The sequence below is a fragment of the Mesoplodon densirostris genome, chromosome 5 (assembly GCF_025265405.1).
Source record: "Mesoplodon densirostris isolate mMesDen1 chromosome 5, mMesDen1 primary haplotype, whole genome shotgun sequence".
NCBI classification, from domain to species: Eukaryota; Metazoa; Chordata; class Mammalia; order Artiodactyla; family Ziphiidae; genus Mesoplodon; species Mesoplodon densirostris.
The window spans coordinates 84,500,418-84,522,216 of NC_082665.1; the positions used below are offsets into that span (position 1 = coordinate 84,500,418).

The following is a 21,799-nucleotide window of genomic DNA, read 5'->3' on the forward strand; positions in this document are numbered from 1 at the left end:
GACCTTTGTCTTAAGTTTCCCTAGCACCAAGCAAAATGCCAGGCACATAATAGGCTCCTTCATACAAATTTGTCTAATTAATTGAGTGAAGTTGCAAGTCAAAGAAATTGTATTTATCTTTCCAAAGTGTCTGACACAACTGTCCTTTAAAGGAGGAATACTGTAGAACCATTCCTAAAATCAAAGCATTTTTAGATCCAAAAGGAAACTCAGTAACCACCTGATCCCATTTCTCCTTTTCTTTCTTTTTTTTAAAGAAATTGTTTATTTTCCATCGACCTTATTTCCATCTTCTGTTTAAGAGTCTGTGGAAGAGCAGCTTTGAGACCACTCTGGTTGTTTCTCCCCATTTAGCGGTCTGAGCAGCGGCGGCAGACCGGCCTTCAGAGGCTGGCTGCGCGCCGCGGTCCTTCCGGAGGAGCTGCTGGAAGGTGCTGAGGCCACCTGCGCCTTCAGACCCGTCTGCAACTTCGGGTTGAGTGGCAATAAGTTCGGGACCTGGAGCGGCTCATTCACCCCGAAATTCCTCCGGAGTCTCAGCCTTTTCAGCAGCCGCCTGCTCTTCCTTTTCAGTCTCTTCACAGTCCCTGCAGAAGCAGAAACACGACCTGACCTCCCACGAGCGCGCACCGGAGATGGAGCCGCGCAGGCGCACAATCCCCAGGCCAGCACCACCACATCAGACCCGCCGGGAGCTCCCCTCAGTGCTGCAGGGATGGCAGCGTCCACAAAGCACAAGGGGAGAGTCTGTGTGACATGGAGCAACGGTGGGCGGGTTACCATAAGACGCCTCTGTGAGGCTGGTGGTCACCCCTGATAACCGCACAACACACAGCGGAAGGCTGCCTGGATCCGGTTAGGGAAGCTGCCAGGAGTGGATGGAGCACCTGCAATAGAGAGGCTCCCGTGGCGGCAGCAAACTTCAGCACAGATCGCTGGCTCGCATTCCTGGAGGGTATGACACTGGCACCTGCTGGGTTTTCAATGTCGAATATGGCACGAGCTGCTGGCAGAAGCTTCTCCCGGGTTCTCTTCAGATTTATGAGGTAACGCCATCACTTTTCCTTTCGTAGATGTGCTGTTCCATTTGGAAGTCAGGTTGGTGCCACCGAAGTGGGCTCTGCTGTGAGGGATTTGAGGACATCCTCCTCCTTCATTTGCAGGACTTCAAAGGCTCTGGATATTATGAAATTTTCCCTGTAAGTTACAAGGGGGAGCCCAGAACCATGCCGCCATCTGGACCCCTCTCTGGCTAGTGTGGAAAGACTATTTTGCCTTTCCTTGAAGAAGAAAATGTAAACATGGAAAGGTGAAGCAACTTGTCAAGGTCATGAATCTAGTCAGTGACAGATGCTATATTTGTGGCCAGTGGAAAATTTCTAGATACCTTCAATCCAGGCAAATTCTGCATCCAGTTTCCTTTAACGTTGCCCCAGTTCGATACCTGCCACTGAGAAATGTCCCTGCCCCATACCCATGTAACCTCCCAACGAAACCTTAGTGTCTATATAAAAAGTGAAATAAGAAAATGTTTCCCCCTTTATTTCATGAATTCCCTTGGAATTCACAAAAAAATATATATATCGTAACAGAAACAATTGGTCAATTGGGTCATTTAGAGTGGCTACTTCTACAACCCAAAATGTGGTTTCTGGTTTTTAGCTTGGAGAGTATGAATGGAACTTCTAATGAATGGGAGTCTTGCACAGTTTCACTGTGAATTTAATATCTGTAAATGGAGCCCCAAGGCCAAATTTCCCATAAAGGGTTAGCAGGATTCTTGGTCAGGAAGATTCCTTAGACAGAGAAATAACAGTTCAAGTGGAAATGCAGTTGCTTCTGTTCTGAGGCCTCTGGGGTAAGTCCTTGGGGTGGGTGCTGCCCCTACTAGAGGGAAGTCCCTGGTAGCTGAATGAAGAGGTTCCAAGTAAAAGAAAGAAAGAGTTGTTTTATTACCCTGGCACAAAATGGAAACCAAACAAGTAAATAAAGGAAGAGTTTCTGAGAGAAGAATTTGTTGGTTTGGTTTCTGGGTGTGTCCCCAGTGGTTTCACTTTGCATTTCTGTGGCATTTGATTGGAGTGATATACTGTGAGAAGTTTCTGCCCCTGGCTTTCCAATAAGAAACCCTGGAAACCACACTCAGGGGTAGGGACCAATGAAACCCAAAGAAGAGATGACTTCATAGCTATTCTTCAACCTCCACTGATGACTCTCAGGTAATGAGCTCCATCCCCATGCTCTCTTCCGTGTCCTAAGCTGGATTTCTCACTCCCCTCTGGAAGTCTTCATTTGAAGGTTCCCAAAACATCTCATATGGACCCCTCTCTGACTAGTGCAGAAAGACCATTTTGCCTTTTCTTGAAGAAGAAAATTTAAGCCTGGAAAAGTGAAGCAACTTCTCAAGGTCACGAATCTAGTCAGTGACAGACGCTGTATTTGTGGCCAGTGGAAAAATCTCTAGAAACCTTCAATCCAGGCAAATTATCTTCATTATCTTTGCCCCTGAAACTGCTCCTTCTCCTATTTTCTCTTGTTCAGAAAACAGCCCTACCATTTATCTAGGTACCCCAGTCTGAAACTTGAAACTGCTTCTTGAGTCTTTCTCTGAAACCACTTCAAATTCAAATTCATCATCAGGTCCTGTCATGGCTGCCTTCTAAATAAATTTCACACCTTGCTCGTCCTCAGCAGGCCTAGGGCCAATGCCTTACTGGAGTGAGTCACCAGTTCTTACCCAGGCTGATATGAAAACCTCCTCCCCAGAGTCCCAGCCTCCACGAAGTTCCCTCCAATCCATCCACCACATCATTCCTCATGCTTTTTCAGAAAAGCAAACCCAATTACCTACCTTTCCACTCTGCAAAGTCCTTCAGTGGCTCTGGCCACAGAGGCATCTATGAAATATGAAACAAGGAGGAAACCTATAAGTCTGGATGCGTGAGCAGGAATTCTAGCCCTGCTACTCATCTTGGGCAAGTCACTTGGCCTGTATGAGCCTCCATTTCCTTACCCATAATATAAGGTATTTTGAACTAGGACAATAGATTTAAAGTTTTTAGTCCAGGATCAACAGTAAGAAATACATTTAAACCATCACACACACACACACAGACACTTATGCATAAACACACAGCACACACAAAAATGCACACACAAAAAACACATATATGCACATGCAGACCACACATATACACACACAAACTCACCTGCTACACACAAATACACATATGTACACACAAATCATATTGTAAAACACAAAGTTTCCCAATATGAAATGTAGCCTTTCTATGTACAATGTACTCTGATACTTTTTGTCCATATTATTTAATTTAAAAATTTTTAATGATTGAAGTAATGCTAGTTGTGACCCACAAAACTGATGACAGGACTCATTAGGAGGCTGAAACCTGCTGTTAAATACTGAGCTACATGATTTCTAATTTTCCTTCTAACTCTGAAGATGTAGGTGGGCCAAGTCAGAAAAAAGAAGAGCTTCCAGAATATAAGAAGAAAGGTTAGGAAGAATTCCTTCTAACTAATAAAACCCTGGGCACAATAGCCTTTCCATGGCGCCTGTTTATTGTTTGTAGGAAAAAGTCTTCAGCCTCTTAGACCTTCCCTGATTTCCAAAGGACAGATTCAAACAGGTGCTCATTAGGGGAGTGAAGGAAGGCAGAAAGGAACAATAGTACTGCAATGGGACAGGGTCCTGGTTCCTCCTGGGGTGGGGTGGGGGATTGGGGGAGAACAATCTGATATACATCTCTGAATTCTTCTACGGAAACTAAGGCCTCCACCCAGGGGGAGGATGGTAGCTTCAGGCTGAGCACAAGTATGTGGACCGCAGACAGATTGGAACCAGGAGACTGATGACTGAGATTCCTGGAACACCACCTAGCTACCTCACCACTAACCAATCAGCGGAAGGTTACACATTCTGCAGCCCTCCCCCCAAATTTTGCCCATAAAAACTTCTTCCCTGAAACACAGGCAGGAGTTCAGGTCTTTGGAGCACAAGCCACTTGTTCTCACTGCTCAGACCTTCAATAGACCTTCCTCTGCTCCAAACTCCGACATTTCGATTTGTTTGCCCTCACTGGGCACATGAACTTGAATTCAACAACACTAATACCATAAAGCACTCACTTCATCACAAGGCAGTCCCATATCCTTGTCAACAGCTCACTATTTTGCTAATTGCAAATAGGGAAACCACAGACACCAGTTAAAAATTAACCACAGAACTTCCGGGTAAGATGGCGGAAGAGTAAGACGCGGAGATCACCTTCCTCCCCACAGATACACCAGAAATACAGCTACACGTGGAACAACTCCTACTGAACGCTGGCAGAAGACCCCAGACCTCCCAAAAGGCAAGAAACTCCCCACATACCTGGGTAGGGCAAAGCGGAGAGATTCCCGCACAGAGGAGCGGTGCCGAGCGGCACTCACCAGCCCGAGAGGCTTGTCTGCTCCCCCGCCGGGGCGGGCGGCGCTGGAGCTGAGGCTCGGGCTTCGGTCAGAGCGCAGGGAGAGGACTGGGGCTGGCGGCGAGAACTCAGCCTGAAGGGGGCTAATGTGCCACAGCTAGCCGGGAGGGAGTCCGGGAAAACTCTGGAGCTGCCGAAGAGGCAGGAGACTTTTTCTTCCCTCTTGGTTTCCTGGTGCGCGAGGAGAGGGGATTAAGAGCGCCGCGTAAAGGAGCTCCAGAGACGGGTGCGAGTCGCGGCTGAAAGTGCGGAGCCCAGAGACGGGCGTGGGACGCTGGGGCTGCTGCTGCCGACGCCAAGAAGCCTGTGTGCGAGCGCAGGTCACTGTCCACACCGCCCTTCCGAGAGCCTGTGCAGCCTGCCACTGCCGGGGTCCCGGGATCCAGGGGCGGCTTCCCTGAGAGAACGCACGGCGCGCCTCGGGCTGGTGCAACGTCACGCCGACCTCTGCCGCTGCAGGCTCGCCCCGCACTCCGTGCCCCTCCCTCCCGCCGGGCCTGAGTGAGCCAGAGCCCCCGAAGAGGCTGCTCCTTTAACCCTGTCCTGTCTGAGCGAAGAACAGACGCCCTCCGACGACCTACACGCAGAGGCGGGGCCAAATCCAAAGCTGAGACCCAGGAGCTGTGAGAACAAAGAAGAGAAAGGGAAACCTCTCCCAGCAGCCTCAGAAGCAGCGGATTAAAGCTCCACAATCAACTTCATGTACCCTGCATCTGTGGAATACATGAATAGACAACAAATCATCCCAAATTGAGGAGCCAGGAGTCAGTGCTGTGCCTCTGAGGTGGGAGAGCCAACTTCAGGACACTGGTCCACAAGAGACCTCCCAGCTCCACATAATATCAAACGGCGAAAATCTTCCAGAGATCTCCATCTCAACACCAGCACCCAGCTTCACTCAACGACCAGCAAGCTACAGTGCTGGACACCCTATGCCAAACAACTAGCAAGACAGGAACACAACGCCACCCATTAGCAGAGAGGTGGCCTAAAATCATAAAAAGTGCGCAGACACCCCAAAACACACCACCAGACGTGGACCTGCCCACCAGAAAGATAAGATCCAGCCTCATCCACCAGAACACAGGCAGTAGTCCCCTCCACCAAGAAGCCTACACAACCCACTAAACCAACCTTAGCCACTGGGGACAGACACCAAAAACAACGGGAACTACGAACCTTCAGCCTGCAAAAAGGAGACCCCAAACACAGTAACATAAGCAAAATGAGAAGACAGAAAAACACACAGCAGGAGAAGGAGCAAGATAAAAACCCACCAGACCTAACAAATGAAGAGGTAATAGGCAGTCTACCTGAAAAAGAATTCAGAATAATGATGGTAAAGATGATCCAAAATCTTGGAAATAGAATAGACAAAATGCAAGAAACAGTTAACAAGGACCTAGAAGAACTAAAGATGAATCAAGCATCGATTAAAAACACAATAAATGAAATAAAAAATACTCTAGATGGGATCAATAGCAGAATAACTGAGGCAGAAGAACGGATAAGTGAGGTGGGAGATAAAAGAGTGGAAATAACTGCTGCAGAGCAAAATAAAGAAAAAAGAATGAAAAGAACAGAGGACAGTCTCAGAGACCTCTGGGACAACATTAAACACACCAACATTCGAATTATAGGGGTTCCAGAAGAAGAAGAGAAAAAGAAAGGGACTGAGAAAATATTTGAAGAGATTATTGTTGAAAACTTCCCTAATATGGGAAAGGAAATAGTTAATCAAGTCCAGGAGGCACAGAGAGTCCCATACAGAATAAATCCAAGGTGAAATACGCCAAGACACATATTAATCAAACTGTCAAAAATTAAACACAAAGAAATCATATTAAAAGCAGCAAGGCAAAAACAACAAATAACACACAAGGGAATCCCCATCAGGATAACAGCTGATCTCTCAGCAGAAACTCTACAAGCCAGAAGGGAGTGGCAGGACATAATTAAAGTGATGAAGGAGAAAAACCTGCAACCAAGATTACTCTACCCAGCAAGGATCTCATTCAGATTTGATGGAGAAATTAAAACGTTTACAGACAAGCAAAAGCTGAGAGAATTCAGCACCAGCAAACCAGCTTTACAACAAATGCTAAAGGAACTTCTCTAGGCAAGAAACACAACAGAAGGAAAAGAACTACAATAACGAACCCAAAACAATTAAGAAAATGGGAATAGGAACATACATATCAATAATTACCTTAAATGTAAATGGACTAAATGCTCCCACCAAAAGACACAGACTGGCTGAATGGATACAAAAACAAGACCCATATATATGCTGTCTACAAGAGACCCACTTCAGACCTAGAGACACATACAGACTGAAAGTAAGGGGATGGAAAAAGATATTCCATGCAAATGGAAACCAAAAGAAAGCTGGAGTAGCAATTCTCATATCAGACAAACTAGACTTTAAAATAAAGACTACTAGAAGAGACAAAGAAGGACACTACATAATGATCAAGGGATCGATCCAAGAAGAAGATATAACAATTGTAAATATTTATGCACCAAACATAGGAGCACCCCAATACATAAGGGAAATATTAACAGCCATAAATGGAGAAATCGACAGTAACACAATCATAGTAGGGGACTTTAACACCCCACTTTCACCAATGGACAGGCCATCCAAAATGAAAATAAATAAGGAAACACAAGCTTTAAATGATACATTAAACAAGATGGACTTAATTGATATTTATAGGACATTCCATCCAAAAACAACAGAATACACATTTTTCTCAAGTGCTCATGGAACATTCTCCAGGATAGATCATATCTTGGGTCACAAATCAAGCCTTGGTTAATTTAAGAAAATTGAAATTGTATCAAGTATCTTTTCCGGGGGCCTCCCTGGTGGCGCAGTGGTTGAGAGTCCGCCTGCCGATGCAGGGGATACGGGTTCGTGCCCCGGTCTGGGAGGATCCCATATGCCGCGGAGCGGCTGGGCCCGTGAGCCATGGCCGCTGGGCCTGCGCGTCCGGAGCCTGTGCTCCGCAACGGGGGAGGCCACAACAGTGAGAGGCCCGCGTACCGAAAAAAAAAAAAAAAAAAAAAAAAAAAAAAAAAAAAGTATCTTTTCCGACCACAATGCTATGAGACTAGATATCAATTACAGGAAAAGAGCTGTAAAAAATACAAAGACATGGAGGCTAAACAATACACTACTTAATAACGAAGTGATCACTGAAGAAATCAAAGAGGAAATTAAAAAATACCTAGAAACAAATGACAATGGAGACACGACGACCCAAAACCTATGGGATGCAGCAAAAGCAGTTCTAAGAGGGAAGTTTATGGCAATACAATCCCACCTTAAGAAACAGGAAACATCTCGAATAAACAACCTAACCTTGCACCTAAAGCAATTAGAGAAAGAAGAACAAAAACATCCCAAAGTTAGTAGAAGGAAAGAAATCATAAAAATCAGATCAGAAATAAATGAAAAAGAAATGAAGGAAACGATAGCAAAGATCAATAAAACTAAAAGCTGGTTCTTTGAGAAGATAAAGAAAATTAATAAACCGTTAGCCAGACTCATCAAGAAAAAAAGGGAGAAGACTCAAATCAATAGAATTAGAAATGAAAAAGGAGAAGTAACAACTGACACTGCAGAAATACAAAAGATCATGAGAGATTACTATAAGCAACTCTATGCCAATAAAATGGACAACCTGGAAGAAATGGACAAATTCTTAGAAATGCACAACCTGCCAAGACTGAATCAGGAAGAAATAGAAAATATGAACAGACCAATCACAAGCACTGAAATTGAAACTGTGATCAAAAATCTTCCGACAAACAAAAGCCCAGGACCAGATGGCTTCACAGGGGAATTCTATCAAGCATTTAGAGAAGAGCTAACACCTATCCTTCTGAAACTCTTCCAAAATATAGCAGAGGGAGGAACACTCCCAAACTCATTCTATGAGGCCACCATCACCTTGATACCAAAACCAGACAAGGATGTCACAAAGAAAGAAAACTACAGGCCAATATCACTGATGAACATAGATGCAAAAATCCTCAACAAAATACTAGCAAACAGAATCCAACAGCACATTAAAAGGATCATACACCATGATCAAGTGGGGCTTATTCCAGGAATGCAAGGAATCTTCAATATATGCAAATCAATCAACGTGATACACCATATTAACAAACTGAAGGAGAAAAACCATATGATCATCTCAATAGATGCAGAGAAAGCTTTTGACAAAATTCAACACCCATTTATGATAAAAACCCTGCAGAAAGTAGGCATAGAGGGAACTTTCCTCAACATAATAAAGGCCATATATGACAAACCCACAGCCAGCATCGTCCTCAATGGTGAAAAACTGAAACCATTTCCACTAAGATCAGGAACAAGACAAGGTTGCCCACTCTCACCACTCTTATTCAACATAGTTTTGGAAGTTTTAGCCACAGCAATCAGAGAAGAAAAGGAAATAAAAGGAATCCAAATGGGAAAAGAAGAAGTAAAGCTGTCACTGTTTGCAGATGACATGATACTATACATAGAGAATCCTAAAGATGCTACCAGAAAACTACTAGAGCTAATCAATGAATTTGGTAAAGTTGCAGGATACAAAATTAATGCACAGAAATCTCTGGCATTCCTATATACTAATGATGAAAAATCTGAAAGTGAAATCAAGGAAACACTCCCATTTACCATTGCAACAAAAAGAATAAAATATCTAGGAATAAACCTACCTAAGGAGACAAAAGACCTGTATGCAGAAAATTATAAGACACTGATGAAAGAAATTAAAGATGATACAAATAGATGGAGAGATGTACCATGTTCTTGGATTGGAAGAATCAACATTGTGAAAATGACTCTACTACCCAAAGCAATCTACAGATTCAATGCAATACCTATCAAACTACCACTGGCATTTTTCACAGAACTAGAACAAAAACTTTCACAATTTGTATGGAAACACAAAAGACCCCGAATAGCCAAAGCAATCTTGAGAACGAAAAATGGAGCTGGAGGAATCAGGCTCCCTGACTTCAGACTATACTACAAAGCTACAGTAATCAAGACAGTATGGTACTGGCACAAAAACAGAAAGATAGATCAATGGAACAGGATAGAAAGCCCAGAGATAAACCCACGGACATATGGTCACCTTATCTTTGATAAAGGAGGCAGGAATGTACAGTGGAGAAAGGACAGTCTCTTCAATAAGTGGTGCTGCGAAAACTGGACAGGGACATGTAAAAGTATGAGATTAGATCACTCCCTAACACCATACACAAAAATAAGCTCAAAATGGATTAAAGACCTAAATGTAAGGCCAGACACTATCAAACTCCTAGAGGAAAACATAGGCAGAACACTCTATGACATAAATCACAGCAAGATCTTTTTTGACCCACCTCCTAGAGAAATGGAAATAAAGACAAAAATAAACACATGGGACCTAATGAAACTTCAAAGCTTTTGCACAGCAAAGGAAACCATAAACAAGACGAAAAGACAACCCTCAGAATGGGAGAAAATATTTGCAAATGAAGCAACTGACAAAGGATTAATCTCCAAAATTTATAAGCAGCTCATGCAGCTCAATAGCAAAAAAACAAACAACCCAATCCAAAAATGGGCAGAAGACCTAAATAGACATTTCTCCACAGAAGATATACAGACTGCCAACAAACACATGAAAGGATGCTCAACATCTTTACTCATTAGAGAAATGCAAATCAAAACTACAATGAGATATCATCTCACACCAGTCAGAATGGCCATCATCAAAAAATCTAGAAACAATAAATGCTGGAGAGGGTGTGGAAAAAAGGGAACACTCTTGCACTGCTGGTGGGAATGTGAATTGGTACAGCCACTATGGAGAACGGTATGGAGGTTCCTTAAAAAACTACAAATAGAACTACCATATGACCCAGCAATCCCACTACTGGGCATAAACCCTGAGAAAACCATAATTCAAAAAGAGACATGTACCAAAATGTTCATAGCAGCCCTATTTACAATAGCCCGGAGATGGAAACAACCTAAGTGTCCATCATCGGATGAATGGGTAAAGAAGATGTGGCACATATATACAATGGAATATTACTCAGCCATAAAAAGAAATGAAATTGAGCTATTTGTAATGAGGTGGATGGACCTAGAGTCTGTCATACAGAGTGAAGTAAGTCAGAAAGAGAAAGACAAATACTGTATGCTGACACATATATATGGAATTTAAGAAAAAAAATGTCATGAAGAACATAGGGGTAAGACAGGAATAAAGACACAGACCTACTAGAGCATGGACTTGAGGATATGGGGAGGGGGAAGGGTAAGCTGTGACAAAGTGAAAGAGCGGCATGGACATATATACACTACCAAACGTAAGGTAGATAGCTAGTGGGAAGCAGCCGCATAGCACAGGGAGATCAGCTCGGTTCTTTGTGACCGCCTGGAGGGGTGGGATAGGGAGGGTGGGAGGGAGACGCAAAAGGGAGGGGATATGGGAACATATGTATATGTATAACTGATTAAATTTGTAAAATAAATATATATATATATATCTTTAAAAAAAAATAAAACCAGGAAAGTCAGATTGTATATTTATCAGTATATTATGCCTTTGCCTCAGCAGAATAAATGCATTCTATTATTAAAAAAAAAAAAACAAAAATTAACCACAGACCTCAGTTAAAAATTGTGTAATTGGCTTCATGATAGTATCCACAATTCCCCATTTCTTTAGGCAGCCAGTCCCTTTTAAAACAACACACAGAAGGTGTGGGGAACAGCTTATTTTTAGCTTAATAATTATCTTGCAGACCATTCTACTCATATATCTATATTCAGATGCATCTCTTTCTTAATGGCTACATAGGATTCCATTTTATGAACTGAGCCTATTTTAACTAATTCCTTATTGATGGCCATTTCTACTATACTACAGACATCCTAGAAATGAAATTCCAAAAACAAAGAATATATGCAGCTGTCATGTGACAGGTATAGCCAAGTTATCTTCCACGGAAACTTTACCAGCTTACACCCTACTTACCAAGGATGAGTGACAGTTACCCCAGATCCTTGCCAACATTTGTTTGAGAATCAGCCATATGGATTCAAATATCAGCTTCTGCTTGATGTATGTGACCTTGAACAAGTTGCTGAACAACTCTGAGCCTCGGTTTCCCTCCTTTCGGCAAAACCCACAAGGTTGTTATGAGGATTAAATGCAATAGTGAATGCAGTAGATCTTTTATAAATTATCAGGTGTGGTTGGCTGCATCTTTTTTTTCCAGTCCCATCCCAGTAATACTAATATAATATTTAATTTTAACATGCTATTGTATGTTAACTTACAATTGTAGCAGTGTACATTCCTTGAGGGTAGTCAAATTTAAACAGCATGCTTCCTAGCTTCTGTGGCAACCTTCTGTGCTCAATAAACATTGACACATCATGAGCTCACATCTTTTTTTTAAATATATGGTTTTCAAGTGAGTCTTGCTTATTGATGATCTTGGGTACTTAAAGTCTTCTAAGCTCTTTTGCAGGACAGAAAGTGCTTAAGAACTCATTGTAGATGATCAATATCTATCACCAAAAATAGTTAATTATTGTTCTGACAGAAGTTGGTTTTGGAGTGCCATAATATAACAAAAGAAAAAATAAAACAACATTTCTTAGAGCTATTTATTAGAACTTGAATGTTTTTAACAGATTTATTGATGTATAATTTACATACCTTAAAATCTATCTGTTTTGAGTATAAAATTAGTGATTTGGGATAAATTTACAGAGTTGGGCAAACATCACCAGAATCCAGTTTTAGAACATTTCTATCAACCCAGTAAGATTCCTGAATGCCCGTTCACATCTCTGCAAGTTCATGACATCAGTTAGCCAGAGATGAGTGAAGAGCGTGGATCATCTCTGGTCCCCACCCCTCCCAGCACGTGCTCAGAAGGCAGCCAGTGGGTGTGGGGTAGTTGTTCAAGCTGCTCCATAGTTTTCTCATTTCCAGGATCTCCTAATTAAATTCCTAGCTTGTTAGCCATAATACTGCTTTCCCCAACCTGGACTGCAGCCACAGGGGAACAAAGTGCTGGCTTTCCCTATTCGCTTGCCACCAGGATCATTCCTTTAACTGACAACACAACCGGGGGTAGGTTTCCTGCCTTCTGCTAAAACTCGGTTGCACTCCCTCCAGTACTGAAGCTGCGGGCTTTATCGGTTTGTCCCAGCCTCCTAGAACCTTCTCACTGACTGAGCTGGCACCGGGCTGAGAGCAGTCCAGGCAAGAATGCCACAGATTCCCACTATTCTTAATGAAATACAGCAGTTCTTTATGAAAAAAAAAAAAAAAACACTTCTCAGTTTGTTGTTTGCCTTTGGTCAATTTCCAGAGCCCTGAAATGGATGTGGTTGACAATGTTGTCTCGTTTTATCATTATTTTCTAAGGAGATGATTTGCTGACTTGCTTACTCTGCCTTATTGGAAGTCTGGAACTTGGGTTTTCTTTCTTTTTTTTTTTTTGTTTCTTTTTTTTACCGTATGCGGGCCTCTCACCATTGCGGCCTCTTCTGCCGCGGAGCACAGGCTCCGGACGCGCAGGCTCAGCAGCCACGGCTCACGGGCCCAGCCGCTCCGTGGCACGCGGGATCCTCCCGGACCAGGGCACGAGCCCGTGTCCCCTGCATCGGCAGGCGGACTCCCAACCACTGCGCCACCAGGGAAGCCCAGGAACTTGGGTTTTTTTTTTTTTTTTTATTTTACAAATTTAATCAGTTATACATATACATATGTTCCCATATCCCCTCCCTTTTGCGTCTCCCTCCCACCCTCCCTATCCCACCCCTCCAGGCGGTCACAAAGAACCGAGCTGATCTCCCTGTGCTATGCGGCTGCTTCCCACTAGCTATCTACCTTACGTTTGGTAGTGTATATATGTCCATGCCGCTCTTTCACTTTGTCACAGCTTACCCTTCCCCCTCCCCATATCCTCAAGTCCATGCTCTAGTAGGTCTGTGTCTTTATTCCTGTCTTACCCCTATGTTCTTCATGACATTTTTTTTTTAAATTCCATATATATGTGTCAGCATACAGTATTTGTCTTTCTCTTTCTGACTTACTTCACTCTGTATGACAGACTCTAGGTCCATCCACCTCATTACAAATAGCTCAATTTCATTTCTTTTTATGGCTGAGTAATATTCCATTGTATATATGTGCCACATCTTCTTTATCCATTCATCCGATGATGGACACTTAGGTTGTTTCCATCTCCGGGCTATTGTAAATAGGGCTGCTATGAACATTTTGGTACATGTCTCTTTTTGAATTATGGTTTTCTCAGGGTATATGCCCAGTAGTGGGATTGCTGGGTCATATGGTAGTTCTATTTGTAGTTTTTTAAGGAACCTCCATACTGTTCTCCATAGTGGCTGTACCAATTCACATTCCCACCAGCAGTGCAAGAGTGTTCCCTTTTTTCCACACCCTCTCCAGCATTTATTGTTTCTAGATTTTTTGATGATGGCCATTCTGACTGGTGTGAGATGATATCTCATTGTAGTTTTGATTTGCATTTCTCTAATGAGTAAAGATGTTGAGCATCCTTTCATGTGTTTGTTGGCTGTCTGTATATCTTCTGTGGAGAAATGTCTATTTAGGTCTTCTGCCCATTTTTGGATTGGGTTGTTTGTTTTTTTGCTATTGAGCTGCATGAGCTGCTTATAAATTTTGGAGATTAATCCTTTGTCAGTTGCTTCATTTGCAAATATTTTCTCCCATTCTGAGGGTTGTCTTTTGGTCTTGTTTATGGTTTCCTTTGCTGTGCAAAAGCTTTTAAGTTTCATTAGGTCCCATGTGTTTATTTTTGTCTTTATTTCCATTTCTCTAGGAGATGGGTCAAAAAGGATCTTGCTGTGATTTATGTCATAGAGTGTTCTGCCTATGTTTTCCTCTAGGAGTTTGATAGTGTCTGGCCTTACATTTAGGTCTTTAATCCATTTTGAGCTAATTTTTGTGTATGGTGTTAGGGAGTGATCTAATCTCATACTTTTACATGTCCCTGTCCAGTTTTCCCAGCACCACTTATTGAAGAGACTGTCCTTTCTCCACTGTACATTCCTGCCTCCTTTATCAAAGATAAGGTGACCATATGTCCGTGGGTTTATCTCTGGGCTTTCTATCCTGTTCCATTGATCTATCTTTCTGTTTTTGTGCCAGTACCATACTGTCTTGATTACTGTAGCTTTGTAGTATAGTCTGAAGTCAGGGAGCCTGATTCCTCCAGCTCCATTTTTCGTTCTCAAGATTGCTTTGGCTATTCGGGGTCTTTTGTGTTTCCATACAAATTGTGAAATTTTTTGTTCTAGTTCTGTGAAAAATGCCAGTGGTAGTTTGATAGGTATTGCATTGAATCTGTAGATTGCTTTGGGTAGTAGAGTCATTTTCACAATGTTGATTCTTCCAATCCAAGAACATGGTACATCTCTCCATCTATTTGTATCATCTTTAATTTCTTTCATCAGTGTCTTATAATTTTCTGCATACAGGTCTTTTGTCTCCTTAGGTAGGTTTATTCCTAGATATTTTATTCTTTTTGTTGCAATGGTAAATGGGAGTGTTTCCTTGATTTCACTTTCAGATTTTTCATCATTAGTATATAGGAATGCCAGAGATTTCTGTGCATTAATTTTGTATCCTGCAACTTTACCAAATTCATTGATTAGCTCTAGTAGTTTTCTGGTAGCATCTTTAGGATTCTCTATGTATAGTATCATGTCATCTGCAAACAGTGACAGCTTTACTTCTTCTTTTCCCATTTGGATTCCTTTTATTTCCTTTTCTTCTCTGATTGCTGTGGCTAAAACTTCCAAAACTATGTTGAATAAGAGTGGTGAGAGTGGGCAACCTTGTCTTGTTCCTGATCTTAGTGGAAATGGTTTCAGTTTTTCACCATTGAGGACGATGCTGGCTGTGGGTTTGTCATATATGGCCTTTATTATGTTGAGGAAAGTTCCCTCTATGCCTACTTTCTGCAGGGTTTTTATCATAAATGGGTGTTGAATTTTGTCAAAAGCTTTCTCTGCATCTATTGAGATGATCATATGGTTTTTCTCCTTCAGCTTGTTAATATGGTGTATCACATTGATTGATTTGCGTATATTGAAGAATCCTTGCATTCCTGGAATAAACCCCACTTGATCATGGTGTATGATCCTTTTAATGTGCTGTTGGATTCTGTTTGCTAGTATTTTGTTGAGGATTTTTGCATCTATGTTCATCAGTGATATTGGCCTGTAGTTTTCTTTCTTTGTGACATCCTTGTCTGGTTTTGGTATCAAGGTGATGGTGGCCTCGTAGAATGAGTTTGGGAGTGTTCCTCCCTCTGCTATATTTTGGAAGAGTTTGAGAAGGATAGGTGTTAGCTCTTCTCTAAATGCTTGATAGAATTCGCCTGTGAAGCCATCTGGTCCTGGGCTTTTGTTTGTTGGAAGATTTTTAATCACAGTTTCAATTTCAGTGCTTGTGATTGGTCTATTCATATTTTCTATTTCTTCCTGAGTCAGTCTTGGCAGGCTGTGCATTTCTAAGAATTTGTCCATTTCTTCCAGGTTGTCCATTTTATTGGCATAGAGTTGCTTATAGTAATCTCTCATGATCTTTTGTATTTCTGCAGTGTCAGTTGTTACTTCTCCTTTTTCATTTCTAATTCTATTGATTTGAGTCTTCTCCCTTCTTTTCTTGATGAGTCTGGCTAACGGTTTATCAATTTTGTTTATCTTCTCAAAGAACCAGCTTTTAGTTTTATTGATCTTTGCTATCGTTTCCTTCATTTCTTTTTCATTTATTTCTGATCTGATTTTTATGATTTCTTTCCTTCTGCTAACTTTGGGATGTTTTTGTTCTTCTTTCTCTAATTGCTTTAGGTGCAAGGTTAGGTTGTTTATTCGAGATATTTCCTGTTTCTTAAGGTGTGATTGTATTGCCATAAACTTCCCTCTTAGAACTGCTTTTGCTGCATCCCATAGGTTTTGGGTCGTCGTGTCTCCATTGTCATTTGTTTCTAGGTATTTTTTAATTTCCTCTTTGATTTCTTCAGTGATCACTTCGTTATTAAGTAGTGTATTGTTTAGCCTCCATGTGTTTGTATGTTTTACAGCTTTTTTCCTGTAATTGATATCTAGTCTCATAGCATTGTGGTCGGAAAAGATACTTGATACAATTTCAATTTTCTTAAATTTACCAAGGCTTGATTTGTGACCCAAGATATGATCTATCCTGGAGAATGTTCCATGAGCACTTGAGAAAAATGTGTATTCTGTTGTTTTTGGATGGAATGTCCTATAAATATCAATTAAGTCCATCTTGTTTAATGTATCATTTAAAGCTTGTGTTTCCTTATTTATTTTCATTTTGGATGACCTGTCCATTGGTGAAAGTGGGGTGTTAAAGTCCCCTACTATGATTGTGTTACTGTCGATTTCTCCTTTTATGGCTGTTAATATTTCCCTTATGTATTGAGGTGCTCCTATGTTTGGTGCATAAATATTTACAATTGTTATATCTTCTTCTTGGATTGATCCCTTGATCATTATGTAGTGTCCTTCTTTGTCTCTTCTAGTAGTCTTTATTTTAAAGTCTATTTTGTCTGATATGAGAATTGCTACTCCAGCTTTCTTTTGGTTTCCATTTGCATGGAATATCTTTTTCCATCCCCTTACTTTCAGTCTGTATGTATCTCTAGGTCTGAAGTGGGTCTCTTGTAGACAGCATATATATGGGTCTTGTTTTTGTATCCATTCAGCCAGTCTGTGTCTTTTGGTGGGAGCATTTAGTCCATTTACATTTAAGGTAATTATTGATATGTATGTTCCTATTCCCATTTTCTTAATTGTTTTGGGTTCGTTATTGTAGTTCTTTTCCTTCTGTTGTGTTTCTTGCCTAGAGAAGTTCCTTTAGCATTTGTTGTAAAGCTGGTTTGGTGGTGCTGAACTCTGTCAGCTTTTGCTTGTCTGTAAACGTTTTAATTTCTCCATCAAATCTGAATGAGATCCTTGCTGGGTAGAGTAATCTTGGTTGCAGGTTTTTCTCCTTCATCACTTTAAGTATGTCCTGCCACTCCCTTCTGGCTTGTAGAGTTTCTGCTGAGAGATCAGCTGTTATCCTGATGGGGATTCCCTTGTGTGTTATTTGTTGTTTTTGCCTTGCTGCTTTTAATATGATTTCTTTGTGTTTAATTTTTGACAGTTTGATTAATATGTGTCTTGGTGTATTTCTCCTTGGATTTATTCTGTATGGGACTCTCTGTGCCTCCTGGACTTGATTAACTATTTCCTTTCCCATATTAGGGAAGTTTTCAACTATAATCTCTTCAAATATTTTCTCAGTCCCTTTCTTTTTCTCTTCTTCTTCTGGAACCCCTATAATTCGAATGTTGGTGCGTTTAATGTTGTCCCAGAGGTCTCTGAGACTGTCCTCTGTTCTTTTCATTCTTTTTTCTTTATTTTGCTCTGCAGCAGTTATTTCCACTATTTTATCTTCCACCTCACTTATCCGTTCTTCTGCCTCAGTTATTCTGCTATTGATCCCATCTAGAGTATTTTTTATTTCATTTATTGTGTTTTTAATCGATGCTTGATTCGTCTTTAGTTCTTCTAGGTCCTTGTTAACTGTTTCTTGCATTTTGTCTATTCTATTTCCAAGATTTTGGATCATCTTTACCATCATTATTCTGAATTCTTTTTCAGATAGACTGCCTATTACCTCTTCATTTGTTAGGTCTGGTGGGTTTTTATCTTGCTCCTTCTCCTGCTGTGTGTTTTTCTGTCTTCTCATTTTGCTTATGTTACTGTGTTTGGGGTCTCCTCTTTGCAGGCTGCAGGTTCGTAGTTCCCGTTGTTTTTGGTGTCTGTCCCCAGTGGCTAAGGTTGGTTTAGTGGGTTGTGTAGGCTTCTTGGTGGAGGGGACTACTGCCTGTGTTCTGGTGGATGAGGCTGGATCTTGTCTTTCTGGTGGGCAGGTCCACGTCTGGTGGTGTGTTTTGGGGTGTTTGCAGACTTTTTATGATTTGAGGCAGCCTCTCTGCTAATGGGTGGTGTTGTGTTCCTGTCTTGCTAGTTGTTTGGCATAGGGTGTCCAGCACTGTAGCTTGCTGGTCGTTGAGTGAAGCTGGGTGCTGGTGTTGAGATGGAGATCTCTGGAAGATTTTCGCCGTTTGATATTATGTGGAGCTGGGAGGTCTCTTGTGGACCAGTGTCCTGAAGTTGGCTCTCCCACCTCAGAGGCACAGCACTGACTCCTGGCTCCTCAATTTGGGATGATTTGTTGTCTATTCATGTATTCCACAGATGCAGGGTACATGAAGTTGATTGTGGAGCTTTAATCCGCTGCTTCTGAGGCTGCTGGGAGAGGTTTCCCTTTCTCTTCTTTGTTCTCACAGCTCCTGGGTCTCAGCTTTGGATTTGGCCCCGCCTCTGCGTGTAGGTCGCCGGAGGGCGTCTGTTCTTCGCTCAGACAGGACAGGGTTAAAGGAGCAGCCTCTTCGGGGACTCTGGCTCACTCAGGCCGGGCGGGAGGGAGGGGCACGGAGTGCGGGGCGTGCCTGCAGCGGCAGAGGTCGGCGTGATGTTGCACCAGCCCGGGGCGCGCCGTGCGTTCTCCCAGGGAAGCCGCCCCTGGATCCCGGGACCCCGGCAGTGGCAGGCTGCACAGGCTCCCGGAAGGGCGGTGTGGACAGTGTCCTGCGCTCGCACACAGGCTTCTTGGCGGCGGCAGCAGCAGCCCCAGCGTCCCACGCCCGTCTCTGGGCTCCGTGCTTTCAGCCGCGACTCGCGCCCGTCTCTGGAGCTCCTTTACGCGGCGCTCTTAATCCCCTCTCCTCGCGCACCAGGAAACCAAGAGGGAAGAAAAAGTCTCCTGCCTCTTCGGCAGCTCCAGAGTTTTCCCGGACTCCCTCCCGGCTAGCTGTGGCACATTAGCCCCCTTCAGGCTGAGTTCTCGCCGCCAGTCCCAGTCCTCTCCCTGCGCTCTGACCGAAGCCCGAGCCTCAGCTCCAGCGCCGCCCGCCCTGGCGGGGGAGCAGACAAGCCTCTCGGGCTGGTGAGTGCCGCTCGGCACCGCTCCTCTGTGCGGGAATCTCTCCGCTTTGCCCTACCCAGGTATGTGGGGAGTTTCTTGCCTTTTGGGAGGTCTGGGGTCTTCTGCCAGCGTTCAGTAGTTGTTCTGTAGGAGTTGTTGCACGTGTAGCTGTATTTCTGGTGTATCTGTGGGGAGGAAGGTGATCTCCGCGTCTTACTCTTCCGCCATCTTACCCGGAAGTCAGGAACTTGGGTTTTAACACGAGTAGTTTTCTTCTATTTGGCTTCTCAGTGTTCCAGCAGCTTTGATCCTTTGCCTCAGTGGACATTCTCCTATAAGTGATGATGCCTTCAGAAGGCGAGTCAAGACTCAACGTCACCATGCCAGACCTGTCAATCAGGAGGTAGCTGGACATCACTCAGCATACACAGATTGTCTTGGTTCTTCAGGAGCAACTTGATGGGCAAAATGAGCATAATAGGACAAGAAAGTAGCAGTAAAAAGATGTACTAACTATTCAGAGAGTAATAAAACCTCCTCTGTGGTTTAAAAGCTGAGAACTGAACCCTTCCCCAGCCTAGAAAATCCAGAGGCGAAGACCTTTGGACAAATGGCAACCCCGTACAGGACTGTGCACAATTAGAATTCTAGGAGAGGGCTGTAGGGCTGAAAGAAGTTGTTGTTTTGGGACTGACATATTTTATTCTGTGCAGTGTAGCAAATTCAGGACTCCTCTTATATCCAGAGAGAGGAATCCCTTTACTAATATACCAAGAAGGCATATAACATAATAGTTGGTATGTAGGGTCTGGAGCCAAACTCCCTCAGCTTGAACCCATTCCCCCTTTCTGCCTGCCTCTTTTATTGCAGTGTGACCTTGGACAATTTTCATAAGCTCCCTTGGCCTCACCTGCCACATCTATAAAATGGGGAAGAAGATGATATAAACAATACCAGCCTCAGAGGCCTGGTACATGTGGAAGTTCTTAGAATCATTCCTGACCCATCACTTGAGCTCAGTAGAAGTTAGTTCTTATTAATATTTTTAAACATCATCATTTCTAGGGTTCCCTAGCATATGCCACCTGAGAGGCTATTGGCCGTGAAATCTCCTTACCAGCCCTGCGATAGAGCAGGGGAATGAGAGCAGGTGCTTAAGAATAGTGCTGCTTTCAGATGAAGAATTGTGCCCAACAAAACGGTACTGAATCCAGTCAGAATGACCCATTGGCCACCACATTCCTCAGACTCATGTTCTGAGGCTCCTTGGGACCAGTCCACCTCCACCCCCTGGGCCATCATGCCTCCACTGTGCCTGGGCCACACCCCTACTGCCCAGCACCACTTTCCCCAAGCTGTGCATCCAAGAGGCAAAGGTCCCTTCACCTGGATTCCTTGCTCTTCCCTTCGCCTCCTGTGGCCAGGGCGTTGGCAGCCTGCACCGCCCAGATCAGCTGGCTAGCTCAGCCTGGCTCCAGGCAATGGCTAACATACCCTAAGGTGACACTTGGGAGCCCCATAACCCTGCCAAGACAACAGGTATCTGTCTTTCTGATCATCTGAGATAACAAGCCACCAGACCGATAAAGACAAACTAAGTGAAATATATATATACACACACACACGTGTGTGTGTGTATATATATGAAATATATACACACACACACGTGTGTGTATATGAAACATATATAAACACACATGTGTGTATATATATGAAACATATATATACACATATGTATGTGTGTATATATATATACACACACACATACATATGTGTGTCTATATATATATATGCCATATTCTGCATATGGGTCAAAATTACAAATATTCCAAAATCTGACTTCAATTCTTCCTTAGGGCTACATGAAACACCATAGAACATTTTCAGTGATTCTTAATCTCTTAGAAATATAGGCCAGTGCTATTTGGAGAGCTCAGTATTAAACATGCTAAGAGTCTTTACATTGAATTCCCACTTTCATGCCATATTAACATAAAACTCAGATCTACACCATATGGGTTTAAGTGAAAAAAATAAAGGTGAAGACAACCAAATCAAAACAAAACAAAGCACTAAGTAGGCAACATGTGTAGTGGATTCAAGTGTAGCCAGTGAGCACAGCCTGCCTGCGTTCATACACTCTTCCCCAAGTAGCCACATGAGCTTGGCCAAGCTGACTGACCTTCCTGCACCTGCTCCTTCATCTGGAGGACAGGGATA

The 21,799-nt window shown here is 42.8% G+C and overlaps 1 pseudogene; it reads right to left on the minus strand.

Moving 5' to 3' along the window:
* Positions 1-508: 508 nt before the first annotated feature.
* LOC132490479 (small ribosomal subunit protein uS2-like) lies at positions 509-20,878 on the minus strand (annotated as a pseudogene).
* Between the last annotated feature and the right edge of the window lie 921 nt (positions 20,879-21,799).